This window comes from Felis catus, chromosome F2, assembly GCF_018350175.1.
Source record: "Felis catus isolate Fca126 chromosome F2, F.catus_Fca126_mat1.0, whole genome shotgun sequence".
Lineage (NCBI taxonomy): Eukaryota > Metazoa > Chordata > Mammalia > Carnivora > Felidae > Felis > Felis catus.
Window position 1 is genome coordinate 24,941,023 of NC_058385.1, and position 12,267 is coordinate 24,953,289.

The 12,267-nt window shown below is 35.9% G+C and overlaps 1 protein-coding gene across 2 annotated transcripts in view; it reads left to right on the forward strand.

The window, feature by feature from the left end:
• The window catches only part of HNF4G (hepatocyte nuclear factor 4 gamma), a 128,934-nt gene that overhangs the window by 38,835 nt on the left and 77,832 nt on the right, over positions 1-12,267 (forward strand). The window contains exons 1-2 of one of the 2 annotated variants that reach the window (XM_045049845.1): positions 11,157-11,193; positions 11,794-12,012. The gene's annotated coding sequence lies outside the window, so the exon portion shown is untranslated. Of the gene's footprint in view, positions 1-11,156; positions 11,194-11,793; positions 12,013-12,267 lie in introns of those variants that run through there. The other variant, XM_023248474.2, reaches the window with a different exon arrangement.

Below are 12,267 nucleotides of genomic sequence, written 5' to 3' on the forward strand. Positions count from 1 at the left end.
TGATTTGTATACATGAGATGTTTTTAAAAAATCTTTTTTTCTATTTCCTCGAAAGCACAGTCCTATGAAAAATGTAATTCTTTCTGTGTTTTATTGGATAACTTAGTTTTCATTTCAAGTTTTGTATTTGCTATTCTATCTTATTTGGGCCTTTTTAGGCCTAATTCCTTTAAAAAATGATGCATAAAGAATTGAGTTCAATATTTCCTTAGAAAGTATAAAAAATACAGTTTTTACCAGGATGGTAACTGAAAACCTCTTCTTGGTATTGTGAAGGTAAAATTAACACTCTATGTCAAAGCCACATAGAATAAATAATCTATTTTAGTTAATTTTTTAAAAATATTTATGAAGCAATTGTCTGATATATCCAGAACAGATGTATTGATTAATTAATTTAGTCATTTACCAAGTATCCGAGGTATTCAGAGCAGATTCCAAGGCTCCATATTAATAGCAATGGACTATTCTGCAGACTAGTTGTAAAAGAATACATGTGCATCAGTTTTCACAATGAAGCTCCGTATCTCTTACGTGTCTGTTCATCTAAAAGAAAGTGAGAAGATGAGGATGTGCATTAACTCCCGCCTCTCTGCTCCTTTTTTGGCATAATAAGGTAGCCTTGATTAATCAGGTAGCTTTATATGACCCGCTGTGTTGGCCTGAAGATAGAAGGGAAGTTGGTGTCCACCATGGACCATATATTTTATGCCTGCCCCTCACCATACCCTGGGTAAATCTTTCTTTAGATGAAGAAACTGAAGTTGTCCACAATGAGGTAAGTAGCAGACCCAGGATTAAAACCTGGGTCTATGTGACTCAAGCCATTCCCTTAGATTTTACTATGAATTATTTGAGGAGGCAGGTAATATCTTAGGCTGAAACGTTCACGGAGCATCACATATAACATTGAATATGCTAGGTGGATCTTCTGCTGTGTGCTCTAGAGAACATGTCTGAGAAGGTATGTGGAACATCTGGGGTGAAGGAGTGGTGCAGGTAGGGTAGGTTGGTGGCTGCTCAGGTCTTGTTCAGCAAAAAGATATTTACTCATGGGAGCATTACTGTAGGGTAGAGAAGGCTCCTTTCTAGAGATGAAGAGGCAGGATATAGATCTTATATCTAATGGAGTCAGAGCCTGAGCAGAGCATCTGTAGGTGAGCTCATGGGCCCTAGGCAGCTTCAAGGGGAGCCTGGTATCAGCATGAGGCTGGATTCAAGATGAAATGGTTAATTAAGTGAGAAGAGTGACCATAGTAAGGAAGCATTCATCATTAGTTAAAATTTTTAAGAAAATAAAAACTTGCTGTCACTGCTGCAGAAATGAGCTTTTCCTTCCTAAGGAATGATCAAAATGAGTTTGTGACAGGTGCAGCATATAGAATGAAAGACCTGCAATACCTTTTAAAAAATACAAATCTATCTATCTATCTATCTATCTATCTATCTATCTATCTATCTATCCTTACAATTGTGTGTGTGTGTGTGTGTGTGTATGTGTGTGTGTGTGTGTGTAGTTACATATATTGCCAAGAGTGAGGTGATAGACATTTTCAGTAGAGGACAAATTGGAGAATGATGCTAATTTTAAGGAAAACATAATGAGCTGCTATGTTTTAAGACTGTTATGTTTTAAGACTAACACTGGTACGTGGTTAGGATTAGAAATATAAATTTGGGAAGTAATAATAATACTAGGAGGTCCTGTTTTTCATAAGGTGCATGAATTAATGTGTATTTAGGTAAACAAGATAAAATTAAAGACCAAGTCTTGCATTAAGGATGGGAGGAAAATGTATAACCCAACAGAAGAAATAAGCAAGGAAGAAAATAAGAGAAAGGAGACCAGTGTTTGTTTGTATTTAAAGGGCTAGACTTTATTTACTTATCACAGAGGAATAGTTGTCAAAATGAGAGAAACCCTGAGAACAAAGAGATACTCTGACTCATTTTTAAAGGCTTCATTTTCCCAAAGGGAACAGGAATCAAATTTAAATTCATAATTTCCACTGGAGACCAAAAAACAAACGAACAAAACAAAACAAATCAAAAAACCAAAAACAAAGAAAGAAAGAAAGAAAAAAAAAACCCAAAACAAAAAACTTGTTCTGACTTTGACAATTAAATATACATGTATTATGTAAATGTCTCCACTATCCTGTAAGCTCCTTGAAGGCAGAGGAATTGTGTCTTCTTTCTTCGTTTCCTAAATGCCTGGTACATGTGGTACATTTGTTTAATTGAATTTACACCCTCATAGGAAAAGCAATAACCTCCACTTACAGGTTGGCATTCGGGGGCAGAGTTCATGTTGCTTCAGCATTGCAACTGGGTCAAAGTTAAGAACGGTTTTAATCTCACGTATGCTTTTTAAATCAAAAGTGAAAGCTAAAGAGAATAATGCTAATCACTCTTGCTCAATTTTATTTTTCTAATGGCTTTCTGACTTTTTAACTATTTAATGGATATGATATTAATGGAAAAGAAGTTGATTATCTTAAAATACATATTTTTAAGGGACAGTAATGGTTTCTGTCTCAGGCAGGCAAGATTATGAAACAAACTATTATAATCATATTCAAAATACAGCAATATAAAATATTAGGCATTTTTAGTTTTCTCATTTATTTTTTATTCACTAATAATGACTACATTTGTTTGACATGCATTGAACAAATGTCTATTATCTATCTACCTATCTATCTATCTTTCTCACTGTTCTAGGCAGGGTGGGATTATATAAAGAGACATAATTCCTATTCTCTAATAGGACAGAGCTTCATTGTAGCTGGGCAAATAACATATAAAATTGAACAGAATGCAGCCTAAATAATAATGCCAAGTGTGTCTTATAACAGTATATGGTCGTGTCCCTAGTCATTAGGATATTCATAAAGTGTCATGAGTTCTTAGGAAAGAGAGATCACTGTAGCCTGTCAAGATTATGAAACCTATTATATGTGCAGAATTTTAAACTTGTGCCTGAATTGTTCTCATTATGTGGAAAAAAATAGTCTGATTTTTCTGTGCTAAACTATTTAAAATATGATCAGGAAACTAATAGGAACATGAAAAATATAGTTGTTTTGTTGGGTGATAGGATTCTGAATAATGAAATAATTTATTCTAGTCTTCACTTCAAAATGTTGCTTGTGTAGTGGTGTTTATAAATGAACTGTGTACTTTGGCTTCATGTAGGCAAAGAGAAGTAAACTCTGCTCTGTCCTTGTGTAAAATCAAGTAACTAATTCATACATATGTTCGTTCAGGAAATGTTTGCTCATTTATGCATTGAATCATATGCATGTTTATTCATACCCCCTGTCTTAGTCAGTTTAGGCCGCTCTAACAAATTACTGGGTGGCTTCAACAACAAACACTTATTTCTTACCGTTCTGGAGGATCATGGTCCAGTTCCAGGATCATGGTGCCAGCATGCTCGGGTTCCGGTGAAAGCCCTCTTCCGGGTTGTAGACAGCCCACTTCTTGCTGTATCCTCCCAAGGCTGAAAAAGAGCTAGCTCGCCCTCTGGCCTTTTCCTATGAAGACACTAATCCCATTCATAAGAACCTCTGCACATAAGACCTAGTTACCTCCTGAAGGCTTCACCTCACCTTTAATGGTTCCTTAAGAGTGGATTTTCAGATAACGTAGGTCATATCTCAAAGGGATGCCCATACCAGTGAAGAACCATACACGATGGAATAGGGGGAATGATGTCGTAAATCATTTTTTCTTAGTCACACTTTATACTTTTTTGAGTGTTATGGTTTTCAGTGAGAATTCGCCTATTTGTGAGGCCCCCTGGGTAGTAATTAACTGGTGCAATGTTACAATACGTACACAGAAAGCTTAAGATGTTGCATCTGAGGAGAAAAATATCCTTAAATACAGTGTGAACACAAAGAATTCCTGCCAAATGGCTGGTGTCTAAGTGGTTTGAAAGAGTTAATATAGTTCCCTACAGGCCTAGTTAATGAAGGAGTATCTATCCCTATATTGACAAGATAGACATGGTTTTCAAATATAGTCAATTTATGTGGGGAGACTGTGGTGACAGAAAATACCTATTTCCTTTAATTCAGTTTACCATTTAATCTATAAATGCAAACTATGTTAAAGGATACTTGAAAAAAATAAGCTTGAAAGTCAACCTTAACCTCCCAAGGACCAGCTGAAGGTGCTCAAAAGACAATAAAAGTAAAATTTCATTATACAGACTTCAAGTGGGTTTTTTAAAAAACACATAGCCTTTCCAACTAAAATGATGAATGCTGTCCTGATTCTAATTGACAAGTATCATATAAAAAAGAGTTCTTGCCTTCGTTCTTATCAAAACTGTGGGGATTTCCAATGATAGGACAATATTATGTGGGTGGAAACTTCTCAGAAGAATAGAGAACTTATCAGTATTTACTTAAGTTCTATTACATTCAGAGCCATAAAAGCAACTACACTCATAAATTTATAGCCAGTCAAGGATATTGCCTCTTCCCCAAAGAGGCTAGATATTAAAGGAGTACAGTGAATAAGCTCAAATCATGAAGTGGTTTCAATATTGGAAGAGTTTTCCTCCTTCATATTTCAACTTGTAGCCAATATGTTATGAAGAATCACTGGCCAGCTAACTTCGGGGGTTTGGAAGCAAAAAACAATCTTAGCCATTTTTTTTCTTACAAATTTTGTTTTTCTTCTATTGTTAGTACTTAATAATAGCATTTACCCATTAATGAGCTCTAACTACAGATGAATGATCACCACACTTGCTATTTATAATTTCAAAATGCAGATAAAGAAACAGAAATTCATAGAGGTTAAGAATCTTGCCCCACATCACAGCAGAGACAAGACTTAAGCCCAGATCTTTCTGATTCTGAAACTATTTCTGAATTAGCTTCCTATGTGTGTTGTAACAAATTACCACAAACTGAGTGGCTTGAGATAACATTTATTATTATACGTGTTACTATTTTACAGCACAAGAAGTCCCAAAGGGGTCTCTTTGGGCTGAATTTAAGATGTCAGGAGGGCTGCATTCCTCTGGAGACTCTGGTGGAGAATCCATTTCCTTGCTTTTCCAACTTCTTGAGTCTTCCTCCACTCCTTGGCTCGTGGCCCCCTCTTCCATCTTCCACCTTCAAAGCTAACAATCCCGTTCTAACGTCTGTTTCTGTCACCACAACTCCTTTTCTGATTCTTCTGACTCCTCGTTCCATCTTTTTAACATACCCTTGTGATTCCATTGGGCCCACCTGGCTTAGTCAGGATTCTCACCCTGTTTTAAGAGCCTCATCTTCATCACATCTTCAAAGTCACTTGCCATGTAAAGTAACATATTTAGAGCTTCCGAGGACATTTTTGGAAGGCCATTACTCTGCTTACCACAGAAACTAAGGAAGATCTAGGTAAACAGTACAATTGTGTGTGTATTTTAAGATCAGTATTTTGATATTATAATTTAGTAGACTAAAATGATCATCGGTAGGATTAATGATCACTAAAATGATTATAGTAGTCTAATATAATAGAAGTATACTCCATCATTTACTAACCTCAGATAAATCTCTTAGTGCTATTGCTTTAGAGTTGATATGGTGGTAAAATTATACCAAATTTTAGTCCTGAGAACAGAGACATATTTAAACACTTCACTGGTAGGTGTTTAATAAAGTCTTATTTCTTCTCCCCTATTTCTAGAAAATACAAAAGAGAATACAGGTAAAATGGTACATGCTATGTGTAAATATCATAAGTACTGAATGATAATAAATATGCAAAAACTGTTTATTTTCTAAATATGTTTAACATTCTGCATTAAATATATTAAATTTGGGCATTTCAATTAATTCATTAGCCTGGTGATGGCTTTTTCTCATTCCATTTTAGGTTCTTAATTTTTAAGGTGAAGGTTTATTATTATTTGTTGCTATTATAAGTATGCAGCTAGTAGTATTATGGGATGTGAATTCTGAGTCATTCTTTTAAAAATCTTTTTTTTTTAATTAATCACAATCCCATGTTACAGGATGGTTATAATAAAAAGTACTCTCTTTACCTTGTCATTCCTTCACTCTCATCAAATTCTCAGGTAACTCATAACTGTTGTTTTTTAATTCCTTCCTGTTGCAATGCTACTCTATAAATGGTGATCACACGCTTGTCAACTTTAAAGCAGATTCATCGACTCCTGCTCTGATAGTTGAGGATCTGTCCCCCTTAACTTACCCATCTTTCCTTGCCCTTCCTTTCAATATTGAACATTTTTATTTTTCATTTTGTTCTTTTACTGATTACTTTTATCACTTGAAATAATGTTGTTAAGAATTCTCTTTTTTTTTTTAACAAGTCTATACTTTTAATGTTATTACTTCTGCTAATTTCCTCAACTTTTCCTTTCTCCTGTGGCTTACTTTTGGTCAGCTAAACTTTTATGTTGTCAAGCTTACTTATATTTATATTTTTTCTATAACCATCACCAAGTCTTCCTTTTTTTTAATCTATTGCCTCTAAAAGTTGGAAACGGGTAAACAATATGGACAGTCCAGAAGCATGTCTAATGTGCAGTGTGCTCTTCTACGGAGATATAGGTTCACCCCTAGAAACCTAGGAAATGCTTGGGAAAAATTGTTATGTGTTCAAATGGAGTCTCGTTCTTTCTGTTTAATATTTAACTCAATTGCTTGAAATTATTCCAAATTTACATCTGCTTTATGTCTGGGCTTTGATTTTTTTCAGACAAGTTTGTTTTTAACCTTGAAATTTCAAATTCGGTTTCTTTCTGTTTTCTCCTCTAAATTTGCTATTACTTTATCCTCATTTTTTTTTAATGCTCAAAGTCTTAGGTTCTCTCAGATTTTCTCCCCCACTCCAAAACTTCCCTTGTGGGGCTCTGCATGTTTTTGAAAATCTTAGGATGCACTGTGTTACAAAATTTCAAAAGGATATGAATGTGGGCCTTTTTTCATTCTTTGTCTTGACATCCCCAGGGTCCTGTTCAATTTTGAAATCTTATATTTTGCTTTAGTTTGGGGACATTTTCTAGTGTTGGTTTGTTTTTTTAAATGATTTTTTTTCTTTCCTATTTCTTTGTTTTCATTTTCTTATTTTTGTTTCATTTTCTTATTTTGTTGGACCTCCCAGAGCAGTTTTGTCTCCTGACTTTTATTTCATATTTTCATTCTCTTTTTGCGTTTATTTTTTATGTAAGAAGTATTTTTATTGTTTACTTTTTAGGCTTCTGATGCATTTTGCATTTTGGTTATTATATGTTTAATCTCTAAGATCTCTTTTTAGTTCTATAATTATTTCCATTATTTATTTTAATATTTTTAAATATACATGCATAAAAGCAAATAAAATAGTGTCTTCAAGATTGTCTTGGATATTCTTATTCTTTTGTTTAGAATGAGCTTATTAATATTCACTACAAATCATGCATGAATTTCCATTGATATACTGTAACTTTACTGATAAATTTGCAGAGTTGAAAACCTTGATTTATAGAGTCATCTATCGATACCATCTTCAACTTTGAGGTCTTCTGCACCAAAGCATTATATATACATTTTGCAAATATATTATGCCTTGGGGCACCTGGGTGGTTCAGTCGGTTAGGCCTCTGACTTTCGCTCAGGTCATGATCTCGCGGTTAGTGGGTTGGAGTCCCACGTCGGGCTCTGTGCTGACAGCTCGGAGCCTGGAACCTGCTTTGGATTCTGTGTCTCCTGTCTTTGCCCCTCCCTTGTTCGTGCTGTCTCTCCCTATCAAAAAAATAAATAAATAAGCATCAAAAAATTAAAAAAAAAAAACCCACCAAGTACATTATGCTTGTATAGCAAACCATAGTCTTAAGGGAAAAAAGACACACCTCTGTTTCCTTTTCTCTGAGGTAAGGGAAAACCTATTGTAGTCAGCTGTTGCTACAGTAATGCTGCATAACAGCAACAACAACAACAAGCCATAAAATGCTTAGTGCCTTACTGTTATTTTATTTATTTTCATACTCTCAAGGGTGTAATAGGGCTGATCTAAGCAAGGCTCCTTAGGATTAGGCTGTACTGCAGGCTTCTGACTACATTTCAGGTATGAGGTGCAGTTGAAGGAGCAGTAGATAGAGTGGCATATTCTTTTTGTGACAGATCACAGGTACACAAGAGAGCAAGCCAAGCCATGCAAACAATTAAAGCTTCTGTTACATCATGTCCACTGACATTCTATTAGTCAAAGCAATTTCGTGGCCAAGCTCAACATTACTGCGATAGGGAAGTATATTCCACCCACAGTGCAGGCACTGTAAAATTACTTAGCACAGGATGTGGATGTCTAAACCTAGTGAGAGAAACTGAATGATGGGGACAATAACCCAGTTTATATCAGAAGGAAAGTATATGAACATAAGTATGAGTATTCTTGATGTGTATGATTTTTTGTTTGGCCATTATTAGAAACTTCAAACTTTTTAAAAACATTTTTATTTAAGAAAATTGTTTCTTTAATTTTTTTTAATGCTTACTCATTTTTGAGAGACAGAGACAGAGCATGAGCAGGGGAGGGGCAAAGAGAGGGGGAGACACGGAATCCAAAGTAGACTACTGAACTGTCAGCACAGAGCCTGAAAGTGGGGCTCTAACCCAGGAACCATGAGATCACGACCTGAGCCGAAGTCCGACCCTTAATCAACTGAGCCATCCAGGCACCCAAGCTTTTTTCTTTTTGTTTTGTTTTGTTTTTAAAGAATTTCACTTATAAGATTAAAAACATGGGGTGCTGGGGTGGCTCAGTTGGTGAAGCATTCGATTCTTGATTTCAGCTGAGGTCATGATCTCTTGGTCCATGAGTTCCAGGCCCACATCAGGCTCCATGTTGACAGTGTGGGCCTGTTTGGGATCCTCTCTCTCTCCCTCTCTGCCTCTCCCTGCTCCCTCTCTCTCTCTCACTCGCTCTGTCTCTTTCTTTCATAAATAAATACATAAATAAACATTAAAAAAAGATTAAAAGCATTACTTACTTGCTAGTGATATATAATTAGTTACTTTACTGTAACGGTGATGAAAATCAGAGGAGAAAGGACCTCAGTCTTTCTCTTGGATAGAAGACCTGTGTTCAAACTGTCCAGTGAATAATCCTCAGTATGCACCAGTGATTTCATTAACTCTTCATTTGCCCTAATCCTGCTCTCTCTGAGTTATCCGTTGGTTTTTCTTTCTTCTCACCCCTCTCTGCACTTGGTGGACAGGTCCTGTCAGTTCCAACTCAATGGACCTTTCAAACCTACTGACTCAATTTTTATTCCATTAGGAGTTTTCATCCTCAACCAAGAGTTTTACCTCACAGATTTTTGGAGTCAGAAACATCTTAGAAAAGAGAAATCTGAGAGTGTCCCAGGTTTAGAGGCCCCAACTGCTAGAGCCCTGGCTTCCCATTGACTAAAGGATAAAATCCAGATGTCGTTAGGTTGGCATCTAAAGCCCTTGACAGCTTGGTCTCCTTATTTTTCTCTCCTGAGGAGCATTCAGTTTCCCACACTTCTCCCTCATCCATCACTCGAACTGTATGGAAAGCTGACTTTAAAACTTTTTCTTCTTCTAGATGATTCTCTCAGTACTACAGCTATCATCCACTGTCTTCTACACTGTCATTGACTATCCAGAGACAGCTCAGAAGTCACTTTTGCTCCCAGGGTTTACCTTACTCTCAGTGGTCTTCTTCTGGGATTTTTACAGCATTCTCCCCAGACATTCGTTAAAGAATTTCTCTCTTGAACCCTTTACTTTTGATTGTAAGTGTATAAAAAAAAAATTGTTCCAAAAACCAGAAAGCAGAAAATAAAGTCTAATAATCACTGTTCTCCTCTGCTTAAGAGAATGCAGTTAATGTTTTGGTTTTAAAGGTCGGTTTACTTCACTGAACAACATGGCAGAGGCATTTTTTCAGTGGCATCCCATTGTAAAAATTAACTTAGCTGTTTCTTTCTCACGCTAGATTGCTCATTCCTCCAAGGAGCATCTATTCTCAGTTTATGCCTTTTTTTCCAGCGAACAGTGCAACGTCTGGCAGATAGGAAGCATTTAATAATAGTTTCGTGAATGTTAAATGAAATGGGAATATGTTTCTAAGCCCAAATACCTCAGTGAACCTAAAGAAGTTTAACTATAGTCAATGACAGATTCCAAAAGTTGTAGTGTTTACTAATGTCAGGATATATTGTTATGTTAAATATCATTTTTTTTGGAACGCTGGCACTGTGGCAAGGCAATAATTATGTTGTAATTGTTCGTTAATCCAGTTTCTCGGTTTTGACCTTTGGAAGTGATTTGCCATAAGGAATTCAGTCACATAAGCCTTTAATATTGATCAAATAATGCTGCAGCTTTAATGCTGGTAAAAGATACAAAGGGTTAAATCATTCTGGTCTTTTTAAAAGACATGTAACTCTTTTGTCTGATCTCCTTATGGTCCTTGTCACAACTGTATGGCTTTTAATCACTCATACATTCAGTGAGTTACTGCTCTGCTGGAGCCTTAATAATGTTCTAGTTTGTTTGGATGATCTTCCTGATAAGGTCCTGACAATCTCTCAGTATAATGGGAAGACAATCAAAATAAAAAATGTTCTAAGAGTTCAGGTAGTAGAGCATGCTATTATTTTTCACATGGTACAAGGATATTAAAATACTGACTTCCATGCTTTTGATTGAGTTTGTGATGAAATTCAAGAAAAATTGAAAATTTGAATTATTCTGCTGCTGGTAGGGATTGTATATCATGAACAGAAAGCAGGCATATATAACCAACTGTTGTATCATAAGCTCAAGACTGTCAGATCGTCCTTGTTTTATAGGAGTTTCTGTAGTATATCTAAGCAATTAATTCATTATATAGCTCTTTTATATTTGCAATTACCACATGGAATTTTACAAAAACACAAAATGTCAATGTCAGTGCACACTGTTTGAATAATTAATAATAATGGCTGATATTGATTATTTCAGATTTTTCAAGGTGCTTTCCATGATCTCATTTTCATTATCTCATTTAACTCACTAGCCCTCTTAAGTAAGCAGTGGAATTGTTATAATTCTCCACTTGTGCCATCCATTCTGCCTCCTTCCCTCTTCCTGTTTCCTTATTTTTCTTTCTTTCTTTTAAAGGAGAAAATTTGGTGTATGGAAAGAGCACAGAATATGAATTCAGGTATTGTGCTCCATGCTTGCTTCCATTGAATTATTTTACCATTGGGCAGATCACTTTCATTTCTTAGAACCTTGGTTTCCTAATTGGCAAAATAAGAATAATGCAGAACTATATTCCTCAAAGTTGTGAGGATTAAGGTGAAATATAGGAAAAGCAAAAAAACAAAAAAAAATAAAAGGGCATATGTAACGTCCTTGTTAGGTTGTTTTAAGGGTAGCTTGGGGTAATGGAAAGAGAATATTTTGGCCTCCCTGCTTCTTAATTGATCAGTACCTGATCAAGTTATCCAACCTTCCTGAGCTTCATTTTTCTCATGTGTAAAATGAGCCTAATAATTCCTATCTTGTGAAGTTTTTAATAGAAAAAATAAAGTAGCATATATACTGTTCCTAGCAATTTTTGAAACCCAGTAGTGTATAAACTCTATTAGAAGTATTTTGTCTTCTTTCCTGCCTCTTTCCTACCTCATTTCCTCCTACCTTATTCTTCTTCCCCCACCTCAACTTGTATGGCAGAGAAGGTAGAGCACACGATTGCAAACTCTGGAGATTTAATAATTAAAACGTTTTTAACACTGAGACCTGTCTTTTTTCCAAACAGAATTGTAAGCTGCAATTGAGGAAGGAGAAGGGGATCCAAGCCCTGATGTCCCTTTTTTGAGTGAAGACCCTTCTTCTCATGCTTTGGAACCTGCATTGAATCCTGAAAACTTTTTGCAGTAGAATTTGAAAACCACTGACCTAGCCCAACCCCTCATTTTACAGATGAAGAAACTGAACTTGAGAGAAGTTGAGTGACTGGCCCACCATTGCAAAGCTGGTAAGTGGTGCACTAAGGCTAGAACTCATTGTGTTCTTACTTTACCCCATTGTTCCCCCTACTAAATGAAGGTACAGAGTGCAAATATGTGTAATTAAGATTCCTTTCTTAAGTGGCCTGGGTGGCTCAGTCAGTTAAGCATCTGACTCTTATTCTTGGCTTAGGTTCTGATCTCGGGGTTATGAGATCCCGTATTGGGCTCCACACTGGGCCTGAGGCCTACTTTAAAAAAAAAAGGGGGGGGGGAGGGATTCC